Source organism: Camelus ferus, chromosome 2 (assembly GCF_009834535.1).
Source record: "Camelus ferus isolate YT-003-E chromosome 2, BCGSAC_Cfer_1.0, whole genome shotgun sequence".
NCBI lineage: Eukaryota > Metazoa > Chordata > Mammalia > Artiodactyla > Camelidae > Camelus > Camelus ferus.
In genome coordinates, this window is record NC_045697.1 from 21739113 (window position 1) to 21760816 (window position 21704).

Consider the following 21704-nt stretch of genomic DNA (forward strand, 5'->3'; position numbering starts at 1 on the left):
TTTTGAAAGGCACAACTCATAAAACTTACACAAGAATAAACAGAAAATCTGAATTCTTCTATATCTATATATAAATTAAATCTGTAACTAAAAACCCAATCAGGAAGAAATTCCCTGAGCCAAACAAATTTTCCTGTGAATTACTTTAAACTCTATGGAATAATCTGCAGCAATTTTAAATATTTCCAGATATTATAAACAACCTGAGAAGTCCACAATTCATTTTATGAGATGAGCATAAATTTAATTTAAAAATCTATGAAAAATACAAGGAAACTGAGAGATATATAAATGAAAAAAATAATACTTGAACCATCCCCATAATACACAAAAAATGAATTCCTTGTAGAAACTATATAAAATACTTGTTGGCACTATTTAAAAGATAAATCAATGGAACAGAAGAGTATCTTCCTGACTTTGGTATAAGTAAAAGTCTTAAGCAAGACTTCTGTTATGTTAAGAGACACCATTAAAAAAGTGAAAAGGAAGCCCATATTTAATACCAATTACCAATAACAGACTTGAAGCCAGAGCATAAAAAAGTATTCCACAATAGGAAAAGACAGACAACTCAGGAAAAAAGTGAAGAAGCCTCTTGCAACAGGTAAAAGAGAATGTTCAAACAGTCAATGAGCAGGTGAAATGCTATACAACCTTATTAGTGGTAAGAGAAACACAAATAAAAACCAAAGTGATACTAATACACAGTCACCAAAATGGCTAAAATTAAAAAGACTGGCATCACCCACAAATGGTATGGATGCAAGGAACTAGAATGCTTATATGCGCCTGTGGGAGTGTTAATTGTTTTAACCATTTTGGAAAAATATTTGGCAGCGTTTACTAAAACTGAATGTAAGCATTCTAGCATTCTCTATTAATCAGTAATTCTCATATTTGCATCATAGGATACATACAATGTTTATAGCACTACCATTCCTATCAGTGTGAAAATTAATAAAGGGAAACCTCGCTTAGAGTGGAGTCAGGAAGCCCTGAAGGGGGATCTCACACTACCACTCTTTGCTGTCTGCTGACCCCCAATAGGACGAGGTGCACCCTGCATCTCCAACAAGAAGAAGATTTCTACTTTACTACCTCAGAAGGAGCCCAGCAACAGCCCCAGCTACTGACTTACCACCACCGCTTAGCCAATGAGAAACCATCACCACCCACCATTCTTGCTATCATGCTCAGTGGACTTTCGATCAAAGCAGCCCCTCTCAACTTTTTATCTCTTCTCCAGAGAGTAACAGTTTTCTCCTATGTTTGCTGGAATTGCCTATGGTTTTGCCACAGTTTTCATGTCCTGAATTGCAATTCCTGTTATTCCTGAATAAACCCATTTGCCAATAAAATAACTGGCTGTTTTATTTTAAAGATTGACATTAGCTACAAATTAAAAACACCCCAAACACCCAGCATTATGGTTTGATCTTAATAAAGTCATGAAATAGTATGCAATACAGCAAAGAAAAGATTCTACTGCAACCACAAAAACATGTTGAATTAGACTTCATATTCAAAGAAAAACACCAGCACACACACTCAGATGCAAACTGTATAGTCTCCTTGGGGGTGTGTGTGTGTGTGTGCACTGAATGAAATTATTGAGCTTTACATTTTATAGTGTATTCTTTTATATGTATATGTGGGTACATTTTCAGAGAAAGGTGTAAATTATGTGAATACAAGCTTGTGTTATTCTCTTGAATGTCCTTTGGATTCTTCCTTCCTAAAAAGTTTGTATTTTCTGTTTTTTTTTTTTTCTGGCCTTTTGATATCCCACTTCTCATAGGTTAGTTTATAGTTTTGAGCCTCTCTCTGCCAACTTTTCAGCAGACATTTAAAATATCTATTCAAAGGCTACTGCCAAAGAATTTCTGCTCATGATATTCTACTGAGAACATGATTCTTTTCATTTGCTCTAAAGAATACATCTCCCATCTCATCTGTTCAAAGCTTTTTAAAAATGCTTTTCCAAGAAACTCATGACTAACATCATTATTTTGATGTGAAAACAGCTAACATCTGTGGCTGAGAAAAAATAATAAAACATGCTTCTGAAAGAACTTGTTCTGTGTATTATACAAGTTCTGTATTATCAGTGCTTGTACTTAGAGTCTGTTCTACTTATTTTTTCCAGCTTGGGCCAAAAAGAAGTGAAAAAAGAAAGTATTAACTCTGCTTATTCGTAGTTCGTTTTTGTCACTGATGACAACTGACCTTCAAAAATTGATATTGGTTTATTTGGAATTACTTATCATTTAGTTTTTGTTTGTTTGTTTGTTTTTTGTTTTTTTTACTAAAGTCAGCCTCCTGTCAGTCAGGAAGCTGTGTAGTCTTAGATCAAGTGAAGCGTTAGGTAGGATCCACGTGTCTGTATCCTTAATAAATTTTATTTTAGTGTTTTATGTGTTTAATCTATGGCATTTTATGGGAATTTTAATACATAAATGTTTTAAATTTTTTTAATTTAAAGCATTTTTAAGAAATAATTCTCTCTTCCAAAGTCCATTGGATGCCATGCATATTTTAATTATGTGCTGGGATTTGAGGATAGTACTTTACAATTAGAGGTACTTTATATCATAGAATCTTATGAATGAATTACTTTCACTTCATTGTAGTCAATAGAAAGTGTAAGCCTTATACGTTAGTTTAATTAATCAATCCATCATAGGATACGTTATATAAGCATTTTTCATGAATACTACAGCAAAGACACATCTGAAATTCAAATGACCATTTCTGTTTACCCAGAACTGTATTTGCTATGGGGGCAAGACAATAACTTAAAGTTTACCCAAGTTATTTACAGCTGTTAATAATCCATCTATCAAATACACTAAAAGAAATGTATTCGTTATCTTAAACATTATCAGGTAAACCACGTTTTGCTGTCTGGGAGTTAAGTAAGAAGGAAGCAGAATTAAGTCAGATCAACATCATTTCTCCTCCAAAAGCTTTTCAAAAGCATGAAGAGAAAATTATTAAGAAGCTTTTTCTGGTCTGTTAAATAGAAACGCTTCATCACATTTATGGGCCTAGAATGTCATGTCTTCTGACTGAATAGAGATAATTTTAACAAGCTAGAATAGGATTAGAGAGAGTGATGAGAAATCTTTCCTTGGGATTGTGCTGGAAAAAGCTGAGAAGAAATGACTTGTCAGAGGATGTGCTCCCAAGGCTAATTTCTATGGCACATCCATTAAAGAAAGAAAACTAGAAATAAATTCTATATAAAGAAATATTTTTATTTTTTGAACAGACTTCTACCAGCCAAATTATTTCAAAATTGAGTATTTCAGGTCTTTCTGATAAAAAGAATTTCATCAATAAATAAATAACTGTGATTTTGTTAAAACCAGTTCAAGGAATATATAGTTTTAGTTCAGAGAGGATTTGAATACGGTGAAAGCTTCCACATCAAGGCATCCTACTCTATTTATTTATTAATAATTGAATGTTGAGTATCTACATTGTCACTGCATATCCTAGCACTTGGGATACAAAGAAACATAAACAGTGGTGTCTGCAGTCAGAGACTTTACAAGATTGGCAGACAGGGGCAAAAAATGTGGATGACAACACAGGATAAGTGAAATAATAAGGATGTGGAAAGAGTATAATGGGGAATAACAGGGGGGAAAAGCTGTTTTATTTGAATCATAAAGAGTTTATTTTCACGTGTAGAAAAAATTAATGCCAACTAGCAGAAAAAGAACATAGAAGAGTGGTGAGATGAGAAGGCATGGTTTTAGGGAATTACAAACAGTTCAGTCTGGATAAAGCACATGTTACGAGGGGAAAATGTGAAGAGATGAATTTTGAGAAGGAATTAAAGAAGACATAAGATATCTTTGTAAGTACAGTAAGGAGCATAGATTTAATCCCATTTGCAAAAGAGAGAGCCTTTGAAGAAATTCAAGAAGAGTGATTTGTGCCAACTTTTACATTAGAAAGATCAGCTGGGCCACAACGCAGGACATGAATTGGATGACAAGAGAAATAAAAGGGCAGGGCAGCTGTTTGGGAAAATCCAGTGATCTGAGAAATCATTAGATCCTGGACCACAATAGTGGCAATGGAAATAGAAATAGGATGACGGTTCACACTAAAGACTTAGAATCAGCACCACTTAGTAATCATCTGGATGTGCGTGGTGGAGAGAGATGAAAGTCATGGTAATCTACAAGTTGAAAGGGTTGCCAGCTAAGTGGGTAATACTGGTAATATTCATCAAGAAAAAAAAAATTACAGTGAGAAACATGTTTAACAGAAAGTACAAGTTTACTTTGGACCTGCTGAGACTCAGATATAGGTGGCGATGATGCTCAGGTCACAGTGGACTTAGTTTCGGGAACTCGACAAAATGATCTGGACTAGACATGTTAATTAAGGAATGCCCCCAACGTTTCCCATTTTGGCATCATTGAAGTTAGGTGCTATTCCCAGAGGAAGCAGACATGAAAGATTTTAGAAACTTCATGAATACTAAAGCTTTAGGAATGTGAAATGGAAGAGAAAATGATGAAGGATCCAAGAGAAAGCACAACAGGAAAACATAATCCTGTCACAGAATCCAGTGAAGGAGGGAGTTTCTGATAAAAAAAATCCAATAAAAATCATGTAGCAGCTATGTTAATAAGATATGGACAAAATGCCTTCAATGAATTTAGCCATAATCAGTTTTCTTGTGAACTTAATGGACAAATTTTTACTGTTATAGAATAATGGAAGCCAGATTCCTGTGGGACAAAAAAACCAAAATAGTGAAAATTTGGAAGTAACACATATAAATCACATTTTTCAAAACCTGACAGGGATGAAAAGACACAAGATAAATAATGCAATGGTCAGAAGATACTTAATTGTGCTGCAGTAAACAACCCTAATATCTCATTGCTTAAAACGCCAAAAATTTCTTTCTTTCTTAGGCTTCATGCCCATCTCTGGGCAGCAGAGGATTCTGACCCAGATTGTCCTGACTCAGAATCCAAGCTAATGGAACCTCTGAAATTTGGAGTTATTGTGGCAGGGAAAGAAAAAAAGAAAGAAAGAAAGAAACAACAGAAAACTGTGCACTCAATCTTGAAGACTTCTGCTCACATATCAGAACCAAAGCAAGTCACGTGTTCACGTCTGCATTCAAGGAGGTGGAAGTACAATATACTCTCTTCCCAGACTGACAAAGACAGAAATATTTATGAAAACTGTAAATACGACTGCAATCTATTCTGGTCACCCAATATTCTGTTCACTCTCCTTCCTGAATCCAGTGTTTACTCACCTCAGCCATAAATCCCATTCAATCAAGGCATCAAACTAAAAGTGCCAGTCTTCTCAGTGAAAAGATTTTTTTCTTAGAATGATGGATGAGAGATTTTAGATAAACCATGGCTGTGGCTATTCTTGTTTTGGAGATCTCTGAATTCAGAAAGACATGTTATTTCCTCCCACAAAGACACCTCCATAAATATTGGAAGAACAGGGTCTGGAGAGTCAGAGTAAAGGCTCCTTTTTGGAAAACAGAAGGACGCAACCCAAATCAGAAACCTATTATTCTTTTCCACTATCTTCCTTGGCCACGACTGAAATGGACATCAGGGAATATACTTTCCTTGGAGGCAGCAAATAGTTCTCAGATTACTGCCTGTCCATAGACGGCTGGGGCGAAGAGTCATTTCAAGTCTCAAAACAGCAACAAACTCCTGTGGTCCGAGCTGGGTTTTTTGCTGTTGTTGTTGTTGTTGTTGTTTGACAGTACATTCTTTTTGAAAACCTAATTAGTTCTTATCAGTTTGATTCCAGTCAGCTTTATCTTTATATATCAGTGTTCACAAGTGGATTTCCTTTCTACACTTACATCCATACATACTGTATTTCTTTCTCTCTGTTCCTCTCCCTCTCTTGCTTTCTCTCAATATCTTGATTTATCAAATACCTGGAGGTTACCAAGCTGGCAATGTTAGGCAGTCAGTCAGACATGAGCGGTGAGGCCCAGGAGGACAGTATCAGGGGAGGACCCAAAAGAGACCCAGCCCCACCCCTTGTGGGTAACACCTAAGGAATAACCCACCGCAGAGAAGGGGCTAAAAACCACGGGAGGAAATTCCCCTGGCCGAGCACGCACAAAGCCTGCGACCCTTTGTCCAGGCGACCCTACCATCCTGAAACATTCATTTATCTCCTGTTACATTTTCTACCCTTACATTAATCTCATTATAAAGTGAATTCTGGGAAAAACATGTGCAGTTCAGGTATCTGTTACATAACTCTCAACTGTCAATCAAAAGGGATGTGGTTCCCCAAGCAAAACCAAACCTTAAAAAACTGAACTCCTCTGCTTCCGGGGCCATTGCTTCCTTTGACTTGGCCCGCGTCTCTCTTGAAGTGTATTTCTTTCTGAAATGAACCCAGCCTGTACTCTGCTACTGTTGCAGCTCCTCAATTCCCTGCTGTGCCAACAAGAACCGAGGTCGGGGCGGGCCTGCCTCTGCTGTGTCCACAGTGACAGCGAGGTTGGCAAGTGCACACTCTTTTTCTTAGTCTCTGTTTCCTGAGCCGTTTTGCCCATTTGAAGATATTTATTGAATGTCATCACCTTAATTTGGATTTTCTTGCTGGTGGACCTTAAGCCAGGTGGTTTTAAGTATGACTGTCACAGACATTTCCTTAATTTGATTTTTGCTCAGAGGCAAATTAATTGGTTGAAAATTGTCCATATATATATATATATTTTTTATTTGCCAAACTCAGTTTCAATCCACATTTCATTTATTCTTCTGAAGTTTCCTCCGTTTTCTCCTCTACTGTTTGGGTCTAAAAATAGTTGTCTTTTTAATAATACAAAGCTTCAAATTTCTGGAAATGGTTTTTTCCCTTTTATTTGTTCTTGAAAACTGGCCGATTTATTTCCAGATCCTACTTTTCCTGTAATGCCTTGCTGAATACACTGAATACACGCCACTTCCTCCTGTTTTTCAACCTTTTCCATTAACACTTCACATCCACTACTTGCATGGTCTACTTTCTAAATTATCATCAACAATATTTTTATCAAAAGCTTTGTGATTGTATAACATAGTACTACTTTTTTTTTTTTTAGCTTTAAATAACAGTTTTCTCTTTGCTGACCACATGGGTAGTGAGACATTATCTTATATTTTAGGTTTTTGTTATGTTATCACCCAAATTCTAGGAATCACTTTCTATATTAAGCAGGATAAGAGAGATTATGCTTTGGAAAGAGCAAACCCCAAATCTCAGGGCTTAAAAATAAAGACTTATTTCCTACATTATTTTTATCTCAAGTCAGCAAGGGTATGTACTCAACATTATGATCACTGGGAGACCTAGCTGATAACCAGCTGGCTCCTGGACTGTCCCCTGTTGCATGGAAGAGGTATGGAAACACGGAGAATCTTGAGCTGGCTCATAAGGCTTACTCAAAAGTAAGGGACATCAAATTTCACTGGCAATCTTATCACTTGCCTGGTCAGAGAAGATTCTTAATGTAGGTGAACTGCCCTATTGCCTAGCATAGGCAATACCTAGGGAGGTTAAGTGGAATTAAAATACAAACTTTTACTTTTATTTTTAAAGGATAACTGATTAAACATGTTTATTTGCTGAGGAAGAAATTATGAACACTGGAAAGAACAGTGATTATTGTTGGAGCACTGTTGCTGCAGATGTTAAGAAGACAGGGTCTGTGTAGAGGTGAAGTCATTATCCTTAAAAAGGAAATGACCATTTTTCTGCCCTTTGAAAATCAGAGAAAGAAAATCACATGAATGCAGACAAAGGTAAATTTGAAGGTGAGGAAAAATCATACCTGAGAACCTCAAGGAAGATAAAAGTCAATGCAAAGAAACCAAAGTGTGTAGAGTCTATCCCAAACGCCTTCTGCAGTCTAGGGTGATCTAAAGATACACAATAGGAGAACATTTTACCTGAAGTAGTTTCTATTTTGTAGTATAAGCAGGTATTTTTTCTCAGAGCTAAAACTCAGAAGATGAAAATACACACAGTATTGGACTTCTTGGCCTAAGCAGACACATAACCAGCAGAGGACCTGTTTACAAAGAGCTTCTCACTTCCCTTCTAGGCTCCCCAGGAGAGATACGCCTACAATAATTCTCTTTCATATATTAAAGAGTGAGGAAAAGAGAAGAAGATGGCAAATAAAAGAGAGAACAATTTACTTGACCAAATGGAACCCTATGGACTCACCCGCTCCCCAACACTGACAATTTAAAATAGTTAATATAGCCCAATGTAAATTAAAACAGAGGCTTTAAGAATCGAAACACATTATACAAGACCTGTTTAGAGAATGGACTATTACGCCCGCTGCTTCTACATTTAACAGCCCAATTTAAGTTGTTCTTAAACTTGGAAAGCATGAGCCATGCTGAATTACTGCTACCTTAGTGCTATGCCCCAACCATTAAGACCTCATACCCCAATATTATGGAAATCACTGACTCCATCCAATCAGCAACTGATAAATATTTTACTACTATAGACTTACTACTATAATATATTTTGTTCAATGTCTTTTTCAACAGCCTCTCAATTGCAGTTTGCTTTCACCTCTGAAGGAACATAGTACACTTTTACCAAGCTGCCCACAAAATAACAGCTGGGCATCACACACAATCTTCGCAGGCAAAACCTCAACCATGTCTGACGTTCTCCAGGAGAACAGGTATGACATCAACTTAATAATATCCTCCTTCAATGAGATTCACTTGACACATTCATCCAGGACATACAAATATTCACAAAGGAATCACAAAAGGGGAGTTGCCCACCCATAGTGTGCAAGGCTGTGCCACCTCAGTTAACTTTCTGAAAATTATTTGGTAAACTAAGGGCCACTCCATCCCTGACACTGTAGAAACAGCAATTGATCCTCTCAGCTCCCACAACTTCTTTTAAGTTTCAGATGTAATATATTCCTCATTTACATATTTTACTTGAGCCCATTCATGGTGTATTTGCAAACTGGCTTACTTTGAATGGTACCCTTTCTAATAAAACACTCTCGAGTCTGTCCAAATTATAATACAACAAGCATTCCCATTGGTGTTCCCCAGAGATTTCTTCCCTGTAGAGGTTTTAGCAACGTCCTTTCATATTTTCTGAAGCTTCTGGACCATCTGTGATGCCCATAAGTGGTTCTTAAGTTTCTGACACATGAAACTGCATCCTCAGCCCCTCATCACATTCCATTAGAGTGAAAACTGCTGGTTGCATACTGGGCTCTCTCAGAAATAGAGGTTCTCACAGGTCCTAGGCCTGTGACCCTCCAAACCCAGGTGCTCATCATGCTCTGGGTCATCGGAGCAGCACCGTCTAAGCACCACCTTGGCACAGACACCCCAGGATGTCTACAGGATAGTCACACCTAGACCTTCTAATGCATCCCATCTGCAGGAAGTCTTGCCTCAGTCACTTGTTAGATGTCACAGTACTGAAGGAGATCATTCCTCTCCCAGACCGCTTGGCTTCTGAGAGCCTTCTGGGATTAACAGAGTAAATAACAATGAAAATTCTTATTTTACATAATTGTCACAATCACCTGGGTTGGAGCTCAGTGGAATGTGGCTTCCTTCTGTCCCTTATCTAAGATCCCCGATGAAGGACAGGAATCAAGACTCAGCACAACTGACTGCACTTCAGGCAGCTATCTTAGTACTGGCAGCCCTGGTCCACAATCTTCCCACCTGCACATTTTTACAAACCCTTGAGCCAGTGTAATTAGCCAGCCAATAGCAGCAACAGCCATTACTTATCTAAGATTGTCTCTTTGGGATAAGGAACTCTAGGAATCTCTGACCTCACCAGTACCCAAAATATAAAATCAAGGTTATACACATCTCTGTATCTACAAAAGCCATAATGGAAGGCCTCGCCATGACGCTCTTGATCCATTCCAAGTCTGAGATACCACTGACAGTGACCAAGGCAACCATCTCTCTTCTCAGAATGTGAATACACAGTGCTGGGCTTGTGCACCAGGTATTTGATGGAACATTTGCCTCTCTCACCAGCTTCAGCTGCTGCCCTCATAAGTCACCATAATAATTTACTTAAACAGCTACAAATTCAATTAAATGAAAAATGATCAATTTCAGTCACTAAACATCAGAAGTGTTCCTGACTCCATTTTTTGTTGGAGCTTTTAAGCCTCCATCAAAAAAGCTGTTGTTGACAGCTTTTAAGCCTTACCCTGAACTTTTCCCCTCCACTCCACATCTGATAAGAAAGGAACTGATAAGAAAGCTGGTAAGAAAATGCTGATATTCCCACCTTTGGACCTTATGTAAGATTCAAGCCACACCAGTCCTTCTTTGAGTGGGAACCCTGATCCTGACCCTACATTCTGACCATGATAAAAACCCCAAGCCATTCTTCTTTTCCTAAGATCTCAAGCTATGTTTAAACCAGGTTTGGAGGTGACCTGCTGTTCCAAGAAAATTTCATCATGTGACTAATAATCTTTTCATCACCTCTTAGGGTGTGTGTGTGTGTGTGTGTGTATGTGATATCAAGAATCTCAAAATCGGAACCAAATTTTGGGTGGGGCTTCATCCCACTTCTGTGCTCACAACAGATAGATAGGTAGGCAGATAGGTAGTTAGAGAAGAGACAGAGACTAAAGTTGAAGCTAACCCACACCACTCTAAAGACGGTCAATGAAAAATTAATCAATTGATCTAAGAAAGAAATGCAAAATTTTATTCAAGCCAAATTTGAGGTTTATAACCCGGGAAAAGCATCTCAGAAAGCTCTGAGAACTATCCCACCAGTCAGAAATCAAGGCACAGTTTTAAAAGTTATTTGAGACAAGAGGGTCCTACATCAAATGACGTATTATTGACAGTTTACATAATTCAGGTCTAAGCATCATCCTGGTAGGTCATGTGATCCCTTACAAGATCAAGAAGGAAGGTTATCTTTGAAGGAATTGTGTTGATGCCAGGAGAATGTTGCTCTTTATGGCTGGGCAGGTATTCCTGCCAATGAGGAGGTTTGGTGGATGAATAACACAGATACACAATGTGCAGTAAGGGGAGAGGAGGCCAAAGGGCAGAGAAGAATTTTTTTTATGTTTATATTTTTCTTGGTTTGCTGTAAAATATGACTTTTATTTCACAAGATAATGAGGAAATCCCATCCTGAACTTCATAGCTTGTGTTTTAGAATTGAAATACTATGTGTTATTGACTTACTTTAGATCAGCACTTCTCCATTCTAATGTGCATAAGAATCACCCAGAAATCTTGTTAAAATGTAGATTTTGATTCAGGAAAGGTAGAGTGAGGCCTAAGATTCCGTGTTTCTAACAAGCTTTCATTAGGTTTCTAGTCCTTGATTAAGGTGTATGGTAGGTATTCTGAGTTACAGTTCTATCAACATCAGAGACACAGAGAGGTAGCTTTCCCCATAAAGTTGGGAATTGTAGCCAAAGTTAAAAAAAAAAAAAAAAGAGAGAGAGAGAGACAGGATACAAGAATGGATGCTGTGCACAAAATGACTAATACTCCTTGTATTTGGAGAGTGAGTTTTTTCAGCTGAGCAGTGCTTTGGTGAACTGATTTATTTCCCCCCGAATCTTCATTTTCCTCACTTGATAGCAGTTACCCTTTCAATACTCAAAGCTCATGCTTACTACTACCAGTGTTGAGAAAAACTAGACCAGGGTATCTAGACGGTCCAGTGTAACAGAGCTTGTCTCACTGTCACGTCACACAGCCGAGCCAAGAAATAACATCTGAAAGCTGGGAGTGCACATGTGTGGGTGATTGTTTTGGTGTTTGTCAGTTTCAGTTTCCCTTTCTTGGTGATCTTTCCTTAAAAATTTCAACTTCTATCTGCCTCAGCCTATACTTCTTGTCAAACTTTCAATATCCCAAAGTCAGTTAGTATCTTTGAGAAAATGATCACAGACACAGGTACACGGCAGCATGCATATATGAGATCTATTTTTATTTGCAACTATATAAGCAACATCAATACAAACCATCTGATTTTGCTGACAGTCACAGAAGTTTCTCTTCTGCTGCTGACTTACTAAAACAGGTGGATTTTTTTTTTTTTAATTAACGTTTTGTTGTTCCACTCATCACATTTTTCCTCTGCTGTTGCCATTGTTGGTACTTTCACCATTGCTTGTTCGAGTTCCCCATTTTGATCCACACTGAACAACTGTCTACTTCTAGATCAGGCTTTTGCTCTCTGCTGTGTCCAGATTGGTAGGGTAGCATTTTTAATGAAGTTGCTTCCTGTTTACTTTTACTTTATGCCAAATGATGAGGCTTCATTATAGCAATTCCCTCGCCTGCCTTAAATCCTGTCATCCTGCACAGCCTGTGTGCTTGTTGGACCACAAGACTTCCCCAATTGTCACAAACTTGAAATTACATGGTTTGTTTATTAAAGCTGCTGGGTCTTTGTTCATCTTTGAGCTGGTTTCTGGCTATTGGCATTATTCATTCTGTTGGAGCTCTTCATCTATACATGCTTTTAAGTGCAAGTTTCCAGGAGGGTCCTCAACACACTGATACTAGAAAGGCATTACTTTGATTTACTTCATAGGCCTTCACTTTCTGATTTGCACATTTTCTTCTCTCTACTGCACGAAGTTCATGGTTAATAAGTCATCCTTACTTGATGACATAACTGTATGTGAAGACACAGGGCTGCTTGTTGTCTTTCAGACCTGGCTAAGTGCCTATAACTGTCACTTCAAAATTACAGACAAACTCAAAGTATTTGTTTTTCCTTGTGTATCTATTAAGAAGGATACTGGTGATTCTCATTCTTTCATTCAGGACAGATTTCTTTGTTGTAATAGTAAAATAAAGAGGATGGTATCTCTTTGTTAATTCCATCTAAAACTGACACTAAGCATCTGCCTATAGATGTTTCCTTGATATTATTCATTTAAATATTTCCTGGTCATTAAAACTCATGCTGTAGAATAGAAAGAATCTAGTCTTGGATTTTGTCTTGTTTCTTTCATACACTTTTATTTCTAACACTTAATTTTTCTCTGTTCCATTTTAAAATACTATTAAGTGTTAAACTCAACAATGGCCACTATTAGTGAAGCCAATGAATTGGGAGTACTGAGATGTAGAGTGAGAAGAGAAACTGGTTACATAATCTCACCTCTGCATGCTGACGCTATGCCTGAACATAGAGCATTGTTTGTTATTAGTCTTCAGAGGACAGGATATTACAAGAATCTCTGTGAGGGAAAAACATCCTTTAGAGCATGCATTTGTGCTAGCCCTCCTCTGTAATCAAAGGAGAAGAAATCTCTACATTTTCAACTTAGAAAGAAAATCCATATAGCAACTTGAATTTTCCTAATGTACCCATATGTAAAAATATAGTGAATCTGTCTCATGGCTATGACTCCAAAAATGAGGTCTCGGATCTAATAAAACTTGGTAGAAGTTATGGTAATCCATCACTTACTCTTCCTCTGTTCTGGATTCTAACTCTTGGAAGATTCAAATATACAGCCAACTAATAATCAAAACATCAGTCTAATTAGTGACATTATTAGGTAAAATAATAGTTTACCTAAACAGTCAATATGGAGAGCTTTCTGAAAAATTCTGGATGAAACAGTACTGCTTAGCCTCCTTTCACTACACTAAATACATTCAAGAATCTAAGAGTCAACCTCATTTTACCCATCCATGTGAAGCAGAAAAAATCTTACCTAGTAGCCTTTTACAGGAAAACAGGAACTGTTAGAATTCACGGTCCCTGGGCTCAGGCAGGTCCAGCTGAAAACAAGAGCTGAGTTAGTAGAGAGCTAAAGTCAATACGTCTTGTCAGTGTATGAATATTGACCTTTCACTCATAAACCCAACTGAGTAGAGAAAGGGAGCCAAGAGTATGTCAGTTTTCCAACAATTAGGAAAAATCATTACTTCTCCCTTGGTGTCCTCACAAAATATAGATGGGTCAAAACACTGGGAAAATTTTCACTCTTCACCAAGGGAGAGGCATCAGTGGAGAAACAGATGGGGGTGACCCTCAACAACACTCTTTTTTTTCCCTTAATTTAAAAGTACAACATAAAAATTTTTTTTCTTTAATTTGTTTTTATTGATGCTGTCTCTCTCAGAGTTTCATTTCAAACTATATAATGCTCATTGTATGTAAGGCATCATTCTAGGTGGTGCAGATACAGCAGCAAATGAAACCGAAGAGTGCTTGTCTTCTTGGAGCTTCCATCTTAAATCGATAACTTATATGCCACTTTTTTTTTAGTCTTTCAGAATCCCAGGGCTTCAGCTCAGAAAAGTCTAAAGGCCAAGCTATTAGAAGTGATCTAATGCAATCTCGTCATTTAAAATACAAAGAAAACAAGCCATAAACCACTAGCTGGGTGTTTTCTTCAATTTGTTTTTAATTGTTATTTATTCTGCAAGTCTGACAACCTCAAAGAGAGTGGTCTTCTATTTTTTATTCTGCAATACCCCTACAAGTTTGTGGCAGCTTAAAATACACTAATTATGTTGATGTAAGACTGATATGAACCAGCTTTCCAATCCAAATGGCATTATAACTCACGTAATGTCACTGCTGTTGGTTCCTGGACCACACTTTAAGAACTAGCAAGACTTTCAAGTTTAAAAGAAGGCCTGGATCTTTCACAGGAAGAGGAATATTGTGAGATGAAGAGGAAGAGGATGGGTACAGGTGAAATCTGGACCATACAGATCTGGTGATGGGAAGACGGAGAAATTCCAATTTGTATCTTCTGACTTGTCAGCACAGGTGAGGCAAAACCACTTGGGAGGAGAGAGGAGTGGGAAGGATAGATTTAAGAACAAACTAAGCTATTTTCTAAGCAGGGTTAGATTCCATGTAGAGTTAATATTCACTAATTTTCAGGACAGCCAATCAGCCTCATCCATTTGATATACTGCATCAGTTTTCTGCTGCTTCTCTTCAGGAACAGAGAAGGCATTTCTTAGTCTAAACAACGGTTTGAGTTTTCTCAAGTGTATATGATACAGGAAGAAAGAGAATAGTGAGGAGATGATGTTGGGACAGGAATGAATAATAATAATGAACCATGAGATCCAAGCTGCATAAGAAGCAAATGAAGGGAAGTAGTGGGGTAGTTAAAAAAAAAAAAAAAAAGTGACCTATAGAGTTCTCAAGAAGTCAAAGAATTGTAGGGCTGGAAGTTCAACAGTAATAGAGGAGCAAGAATAAGAGTTTTAGGTAAAGACCATATGTTTTACTTTGTTCGTACATATATTATTTAGACACAGGGCCAAGAATTTAGATTTAAAAGAAAATGCTTCATTTCCATTAGTCAGTAAGAAAGTGCCTTTAGATAAAATGATTGAATACTATGAATTCTGAATCACATCTATGTTGTTATTACAGATAAGTAATAGATGGGTACTAATTACCATTCCTCCAACTAAAAAAGGCTAATTCAAGATGAACACACTATTGTAGTAAGAGCTAGCAGTTTATAAGTATCTGGTTTGCGGAATCTTGACACTTTCAACGTACTATTTTCTAGCACTCTAGATATTCACTAATAAATAGCTACTGAGTGCCTAATCTATGCCAGATACCATCCTTGGCGCCAGCACTATTACCACATTTTATCTGCATATGAAAACAGAAACCCAGAGAATTTTCAGTTTTGATTCAGAGTACATATTTTTTGTGGTTTTTATTATGCCATTCTGTAGCCACTTAAGGGCTACAGTTGTTTCTTAGGATAGTAATGGGATTTCTACAGCTCATGTAGTTCACGTCTTATGCATTTTATGGCAGTATTCTTTAAAAACATATTATTTGAGCATTTCTATGTACACCTTATTTTGTTGTCATAGAATGAATGTATTAACATTAAAAAACTCTAAGTGCAGTAATAAAGTGGTCTTCTTTCTTCTTTTTTTAATTTTTTAAAAATTATTTATTTATTTATTTATTTATTTATTTATTTGGGAGGGAGATAATTAAGTTTCTCTATTCATTTGTTTCTTTGTAATGGAGGTACTGGGGCCTGAACCCAGGATCTCCTGCATACTAAGCATGCACTCTACCACTAAGCTATACCCTCCCCCTGGTCTTCTTCCTTCTTAAGAACCTTTAAGGAACGTGCAACTTTCTTTACGTGCCTGTAGTCCTGTTTGTCTCGTCCATGCCCCTGCTACAGAGCTCTCCTTCAGAGACTCTGCTGGAGGGAAGGGAGTTAGACCCAAATCAGTTCATTCAGATTTTAAAGTTGCTAAAGGAGTAAAAGTCTAGTCAAAAAATGGTCCAAGTGGGTCTAAGCAAAAATGCTACTATTCCTCAAAAATGATATATATACCAGGATGTTGTTGCCACATTATTTGCAATGGCAAAGAAAGAAAGGAAGAAAGGAAGCCAGCCTCAGGGGTGCTCATCAATAAAAAGCTATTTGAATTAAAAGTGTATGTTCAAACAGGAAATATTGTTCAAATTTTAAAATAATTAGGCAGAATTCTATATATTGGTACAGAATAATGCCTATGATAGACCACAAACTGGGGAAAAATAAGACAAAATAATACATATGATAAAATCTGGTGTGTGAACATAAGTGTTAATAATGGTGGGCAAAGAGTGAAGGAAAAATAGTTCTGTCAGTTACACAGTCATTCTGTCAGTCAATCGATAAACATTACTTTCTGAGTACCTGGCACCTCTATTTAAAATGCATACGTTGTTATCAGTGATCAATTCAGACAAAAAACCAAAAAAATAAATACACAAAAATACCTTCCCAACCTATTCCTGTCAAATGTATGGTGAATTTTATTTTACACATGACTGCATTTTTTTCCACATATTACTTATGCAAATCTCATGACTCAAATGGCCCCCAGGACCTAAACCTGTCACACTGACCGACCCTACTCACTGCACAGCTATGTGCCTAATTTACATTAACAGGGATGACAAAGAAGATGACTCATAGTAAAGAATAGTTTTTGAATATCTCTTCTTTTATTTGGGTGGGAATCTTAATGTAATTCCCAAAGTAATTCCAGTATCATTTCAGACAATAATGTGTTTTTTGATTATGTCACATTTGGCTGATCTCAGACAAATTCTGGTTTGTGGATTTTATTTTCTCATATTGAACACAAACAGCATACACTTAGCAGTAGAAAAGGAATTTCAATAAAAAGTCCTATCCAAATATGGGATCTTTATGTTTTTTCGTCTTAAAAATATCAGCAGATAGAGAAACACTCTTCTCAGTAATGAAGTCAAAACTGCTTAGTAAAATTTAATTAATATGCCATGCTTGGTGATATAACTTTGATCGGCTACACTTCATTGGTAACACAGCAGTCACAGACATGTCAAAGGTTTAACTTGGTCAATTATTTGAAAAATTAGATATCAAGTTTATTATGATCGAGTGGCAAATTGATTTTCTATGATATATGCAGGAGTGGGTTAGTTTCATAGGAAAACAGCTGGAATCATTGTAGAAATTAGCATTCTTTTTAAGATTTGTTTTTTTCTAGACCCTCTAAAAGAAGTTAATGCTTATCAAGTAAAGCCTTAGATTGTAGATGGAGGAATTTGATATTTACTGGGAAGTTCCACCCAGTAATAATTTCATGCTTCTCTTTGAGTGATTCAGAGTACTTTACAGCAGTCAAGATATTATTTAATCTTACAACCAGCATAGTACTCAATGGTGAAAAACTCAAAAGCTTCCCACTAAAATCTGGGACAAGACAAGGATGCCCACTATCACCACTCCTATTCAACATAGTCCTGGAAGTCCTAGCCACAGCAGTCAGGCAAGAGAAAGAAATAAAAGGGATCCAAATTGGAAAAGAAGAGGTAAAAGTGTCATTATATGCTGATGACATGTTACTATATATAGAAAACCCTAAAAGGTCCACACAAAAGCTACTAGAGCTGATTGAAGAATTCAGCAAGGTAGCAGGTTACAAAATTAATGTTCAAAAATCAGTTGCATTTCTTTACACTAACGATAAATCAACAGAAGAAGAAAGTAAAGAAACAATCCCCTTTAAAATAGCACCCAAAGTAATAAAATTTCTGGGAATAAATCTAACCAAGGAGGTGAAAGAATTATACACAGAAAACTATAAACCATTGATGAAGGAAATTAAAGAAGACTTTAAAAAATGGAAAGATTCCATGCTCTTGGATTGGAAGAATCAATATTGTTAAAATGGTCACACTGCCCAAGGCAATCTACAGATTTAATACAGTCCCTATCCAATTACCCAGGACATATTTCACAGAACTAGAAAAAATCATAATAAAATTCATATGGAACCATCAAAGACCTAGAATTGCCAAAGCATTACTGAAGAGAAAGAAAGAGGCTGGAGGAATAACTCTCCCAGACTTCAGACAATACTATAGAGCTACAGTCATCAAGACAGCATGGTATTGGTACCAAAACAGACATATAGACCAATGGAACAGAATAGAGAGCCCAGAAATGAACCCACAAACTTTTGGTCAACTCATCTTTGACAAAGGAGGCAAGAATATACATTGGAATAAAGACAGTCTCTTCAGCAAATGGTGTTGGGAAAACTGGACAGCAGCATGTAAAACAATGAAGCTAGAACACTCCCTTACACCATATACAAAAATCAACTCAAAATGGATTAAAGACTTAAACATAAGACAAGATACAATAAACCTCCTAGAGGAAAACATAGGCAAAACATTATCTGACATACATTTAAAAAATTTTCTCCTAGAAGAAATAAAAGCAAGAATAAACAAATGGGACCTAATGAAACTTACAAGCTTCTGCACAGCAAAGGAAACCAGAAATAAAACAAGAAGAAAACCTACGGAATGGGAGAAAATTTTTGCAAGTGAAACCGACAAAGGCTTGATCTCCAGAATATATAAGCAGCTCATACAACTCAATAAGAAAAAACTAAACAACCCAATCCAAAAATGGGCAGAAGACCTAAACAAGCAATTCTCCAAGGAAGACATATAAATGATCAAAAAGCACATGAAAAAATGCTCAATATCACTAATTATCAGAGAAATGCAAATCAAAACTACAATGAGGTATCACCTCACACCAGTCAGAATGGCCGTCATTCAAAAATCCACAAATGACAAATGCTGGAGAGGCTGTGGAGAAAGGGGAACCCTCCTACACTGCTGGTGGGAATGCAGTTTGGTGCAGCCACTATGGAAAACAGCGTGGAGATTCCTCAAAAGACTAGGAATAGACTTACCATATGACCCAGGAATCCCACTCCTGGGCTTGTATCCAGAAGGAAATCTACTTCAGGATGACACCTGCACCCCAATGTTCATAGCAGCACTATTTACAATAGCCAAAACATGGAAACAGCCTAAATGTCCATCAACAGGTGACTGGATAAAGAAGAGGTGGTATATTTATACAATGGAATACTACTCAGCAATAAAAACCGACAACATAATGCCATTTGCAGCAACATGGATGCTCCTGGAGAATGTCATTTTAAGTGAAGTAAGCCAGAAAGAGAAAGAAAAATACCGTATGAGATCGCTCATATGTGGAATCTAAAAAACAAAAACAAAAACAAACAAACAAACAAAAACAAAGCGTAAATAAAGGACAGAAATAGACTCACAGACAGAGAATACAGACTTGTGGTTACCAGGGGGGTGGAGGTTGGGAAGGGATAGACTGGGATTTCAAAATTGTAGAATAGACTACACTGTATAGCACAGGGAAATATACACAAAATGTTATGATAACTCACAGAGAAAAAAATGTGACAATGAGTGTGTATATGTCCATGAATAACTGAAAAATTGTGCTGAACACTGGAATTTGACACAATATTGTAAAATGATTATAAATCAATAAAAAATGTTAAAAACAAAAAACAAAAAAACAAAACAAAAAAAGATATTATTTAATCTTAATATAACATAAAATCCTTTTTGGATCAGAAAAAAAAATGCTGACTTTAAAAGAAAAGGGTGAAAGTTTATGATAAGAAGCATACTTACAAAGTATAAAATGCTCATGTTTGAAATAAGACTAAAATTGGAATTCAGACTCTAGTCTAATGGTTATGACTTAACCCATACCACTTAACCAGTGCTAGCTTCGATTCCCTCATCTGTAATGTAAGACTGAAATACATGAGATTAAATATACAATGTAATTAGGGAGAAGACTAAAATATTATAATAAAAATCACTAACAAATAAATACTACTGACTTGTCTCAGGAAATGTTCTAAGGACTTTCTACATATTACTGCTGGATATATATATATATATATATACCTATCATAACCTATCATACCTATCATATCCATATATATGTATGTATCTATCATATCCATATATATGTATGTATATATTTTCATTTTACAGATGAGGAAACTCAGGAACAGAGAGGTTAACCTATCAGACCAAGGTTACACAGCTAAGAAATCAGAGAACCAGATCTGACTTTATAGAGCCAAGAATAGTAAATTGCCTCTGAAAGAAGTCAGTGATCAGTAACTATTTAATTATCACCTTTGTGAAACTAAAAGACTATCTTCCTATAAATTAATCACAGAATTATAATATTAAAAAGCCATTTCTGATTTCTTTTATCAGATGGCACTATTTTGGGTATATCCAGTTGTCAAATAAGAATTTATTTTTTTTTCTAACACAGAAACCAAGACTTGGCAGTTATTTGTGAAATCTGTGCAATACAAGATGGGAGAAAAGGAAAAAAAAAGGTAAAAATTAATAATGTTTTTGAACACATTGTTTTATAAATCCTTCAAGTCTACCATCTTTTATCGATGGAACACTAACATATTCATATCTTACAAAATGCTACTTTAATCAACATTACTCACATTATTTTCTACTCAGCTCAAAGAACTGTTTTCCTAATTTGACTGTTTGAACCCATGAAAATCATTAATTAACTATCATACAGCCTTCTCTCTTTCAAGGTCTAGAATTCCTCTTCTCTCCTTTTCTTCAATTCTCATTATAGAGAATTAATTGCATGCCATCCCTTTGATTTCTTTCCAAGTCTTTTCCAGCTATCATTATTGGTCGTGTCCCATACTGGACACGGAACAAATGAAAAAGAATGCTTTTGCTACAGAATCAGGAGATGATTTCAAGAAGCAAATCAGACTGAATTATTAAACCATAAAGGCTCTTGTAAAGAACAAATACCCTCATCTCCATCCGCCATCTTCTTCATAGTGTTTTCTTGCTCCGGTTTTGATATTCAAAGAATCTTTGCTCGTATATTTATTTATTCACTTACACATTACTCACAGTAGATAGAGAATATTTATCATATATCAAGCACTGTCTTAGATCTGAGGTCACAGAGAAGTAACTGAAGGAGTTCCTGACCCTGAGGAACCTGGAATTCAGTGCAAGAGAAAGATGGGTAGGAGATGATGTTTGTCTGATGACATATAAACCTCCATACTCCCCATCTCTTATTCCCCAAGGGAGTTAATAACATGTGCTCTCTAATTGCAAATGCTCAATTCTAAGTAAAGTAATAAACCATCAAAGGAGTTCAGAGAATCCATAAATGTACTTTCTGACTCTCTTATTGGGTAGCTTGTAGTACTATCACTATTCTGTTCATAGAATGTCTATTTTCCTACTTA

General features: G+C 36.5%; 1 long non-coding RNA gene across 1 annotated transcript in view; it reads right to left on the bottom strand.

Moving 5' to 3' along the window:
* LOC116668287 overlaps window positions 1–21704 on the bottom strand; it is a 178630-nt gene that overhangs the window by 112698 nt on the left and 44228 nt on the right. The window contains exon 2 of the long non-coding RNA XR_004325406.1: window positions 13754–13820. This is a non-coding gene — a long non-coding RNA (uncharacterized LOC116668287). The remainder of the gene's footprint in view (window positions 1–13753; window positions 13821–21704) is intronic.